Here is a 3,489-nt window from a genome sequence, read left to right on the forward strand (position 1 = left end):
TAAGCTAATTTAAGATGATGGCTCACCTATCTCAATTTTAATTAATTTTCATCTCGATATTGTTCGCGTCGATAACGAGTCAGCCCGTTATCTCGAACGAAACGAGACGGAATACTTATATTGCTGGTTATGTTTGGTATTACTTTTCTGACTTCTCGCTTACTTTTTGTAAAAGTGTTTTTTCACTTTTCGACAACATAAATTCGTTTGGTAGTACTAATGATAAATTCGTTTTTGCTTCATCCAAATTTTTGAAATTGGATGACTACCCCTTCCATAAAACTCTCAAAATTAAAATTTAAGGATGAAAAATAACAATTTTTTCATATTTTTATTTTTTAAAATTCATATAATTGTCTAATCTTACCACTTGTCGGATGGGATCATGTTTAGATACTACAAAGTGAGGTCAACAACCCTTAGTAAGAGTTGGAATCTTACTAAGTTAGTAAGGCTAGTTAGACTCAATAAGTTCGTGAACACGTCTCTTATAAATTGTGTACTTTGTTCATTGCGGGTACTGAACACACGTTTTATACGGTGATGGAGTGGGAAAAATTATTTCGCATAAGTTAAAATGACTTCTACTTTTGAAGGTTTATTTTTTGATAAATTACTTTTTTAATGTTTTAATCAAACATGATTTTTACAACTTTTTTACTCTTTCAACTTAAAAGTCGTAGAAGTACTTTGAAAAAGATTTACCAAACATAACCTTAAACAGATTCCTCTCATACAATAATACCAAAGTTCACCCATACTGCCTCTTTGAGGAAAAAAATTTTGCTCACAGAAATTTGGGATCCACCAATCCCATGTACCCATGTGTATTAATGGTATTCCTAATTTACAAAACTACCCTTGAATGCTTGACGTGACAAGTATCGAGGAGTTTGTGAGGGAAAAACAACTCCCTCTTCAAGGGTTAAAGAGGTTAAAAGAGAAAAAAGTAATAAGATTGGAGAGAAATTATTAAAAAATATCTGGGGTTGAAGGTTGAGGAGTCAATGGGTCGGTTGAGGTTCGATTCCTATGAAAATTAGAACCATAACCACTATATATTTTCAATTCTAATTCTTGTCGGTTCCGATTCCAATTTTAAATAAGTGGAACCAAAATCAAAATCGTCAAAATCACGAGCACCCGTCGATTTTGGTTCTCAAGAGTCAAATGGGAAAAAATATTTCAAAATCATTATATTAAAAAAAAATCCTTATAAAAAGTAACATATTATTTGCAAAATATCAACTTAATAATAATTTGTTCCACTAAAAAGATATTTTAATAGCTTTTATTTTCAAAAATTAAAATTCATCTCCTTTACAATAATAAATTTAAGAAGAAATGACCCATTTTAAGATCTAATATCTAGTTCATATGGAATTTGAAGAACTTTACGTAATATAAGTTAATTTTAAAACATAAGAAAATTCTCAATCGTTATAATGTAAAAATAAATGACAAAATAAATCAATTCTGGGTACCTGCAGGTACCCATTAGATAAAACCTAATGGTTACAATTTCATATTAGACCCCGCTCTAATCAATTCCAATAAAAAAGGAACCGGAACTAGGGTTTTTTATTTCAGTTCCGGGTAAATGGGTACCCATTGATACCCCTAGTTGAAGGGATAAAAGAGGGAAGATAATAAAGTTAGAGAAGTATTATTAAAAAGGGAAGAGGGTAGGGGAGGAGAGTAAAAACAATTAAGTTGAAGGAGAATGTGAAAAACAATAGCGGGTTTATTGTAGCTTATGTGAATATGATGTTTATCCCCTACAAGTGGATCACACAATTGTGTTTTATTATTGAGAAACAGTTTCCTTACTAATATAGTACAGATTTTAAGCCTTAATAAGGGTCATTTAGCTCAAATGGATTACCACATTAGTAATCCAACACCACATAATTTAAAATTAAAATTCAACGGTGAAAATTTAATTTTTTTTAAATTGTATTTTTCAAAGTTCATAGAATGTTGTCCTCTACAATCCTAAAGAATCAGATCATGTTTTTGGAGGCAAAAGGTGGACCCAATGGCCATTAGTAAAGGTGAAATCATTACTATCTTAGTAAGGCTGGTCGAACTCTTTATTATCTAGATGTAATTTCGCTTATTTCTTACTAGACCAAGTAAGGATCACATATTTACCTACGAATTTACCATAATATTTGTGGAAGGATAAAAATTAACTTTCATATGAATCGTTCATTCGCATCACTGAACACACATCTCGAGGTGGGCACATGACATCACTGTTTATTTTGGTGTGATCTTGATCTAATGACATGTTTTGAGGTTTATTACAAAAAAGACATTTACAATTGGCGTCGTGCGTGAGTACCGAATAAAAAACCACAAGAAATCACATGGAATGTCATATCTCATTCAAGAATGGGGGGTACCCCATGATCGATCTTGGTGGGATTCTGATCTTACTTTTCCAAGAAAGATAAGGTTAACTAGATGGGATTACTTGATCAAAAGGTATGTGTACAATCAATATTTGATTCAAATGGATATAAATTCTTTCGTGAAGGTTTGCAACAATCATGCCACCCAGTTGTACTAATGTCAAGTCATTCTTCATCATGTGGTAGTGGGTTTGAACTAACCATGGGGAAGCCATTAATGGAATATCTAGGTGTCGGTTGTTTGAATGCAAGGTCGCGTGCAAAGGTGAAAAAAGGGAAAACATATAGTTGTTGTGCTCGTGTGTGGGTATTGTGCAAGGTTACACGTGTGCGAAAAACATGAAAGGAAAGGCTAATATGTACATGCAAGGTCTGAGTGCACACAAAAACGTGTAGTAGAATGAAGGCATAATAGAAGGTGAGAGCACATGTGTAGAGGAAAGAAGCCTTATGTATACAGGGAGGGCAATTCTCTGACACAATAGAAAATGAGGGTAACTCGTTGAGGTAAAGGATATGTGTCCTCAAACAATCCGTTACGACCCAAACCAAACATCTATGAGATGTATTCACCAAAATACAAGAAATAGAAGAACTCTAAAACAATTGAACTCCAATTCATAGAGAGGTCCTAATTTAAGTCTTCCTCCCAAGGAAGAGACTGCGGATGTAATACGACAAGGAATTCAAGGCGATTTAAATTATATCCCAAAGTTAAAAATCTTCGCATTTAATGTGTGACCCACTTATACTTATCAAAATAGTGCTAACAACGACATGCCATAACCCACCAACCCCCATATAGTAAAATAATTAATATGTTGGGATATTTTTTGAACTAAACTCAAGTGTTAACATTAATAAGACATAGAAGCGGAACCCAAGAGTGTAGCCAACTTATGACCTACTCGACTTATACACCTAGACAAGCCATATGGTGACACTTTACTAGACTCGGGGCTATAAAACTTCCACTCAAAGTAAGGAAGAGGGTTCAAATTTTCTCCAACAAAAATAAAATATAACCACAACCACATATCTAAAAGCTAGTATTCATCATCTTCTTCATTTC

The sequence above is a fragment of the Akebia trifoliata genome, chromosome 15 (genome assembly GCF_017979445.1).
Source record: "Akebia trifoliata isolate Shusen 1 chromosome 15, ASM1797944v1, whole genome shotgun sequence".
NCBI lineage: Eukaryota > Viridiplantae > Streptophyta > Magnoliopsida > Ranunculales > Lardizabalaceae > Akebia > Akebia trifoliata.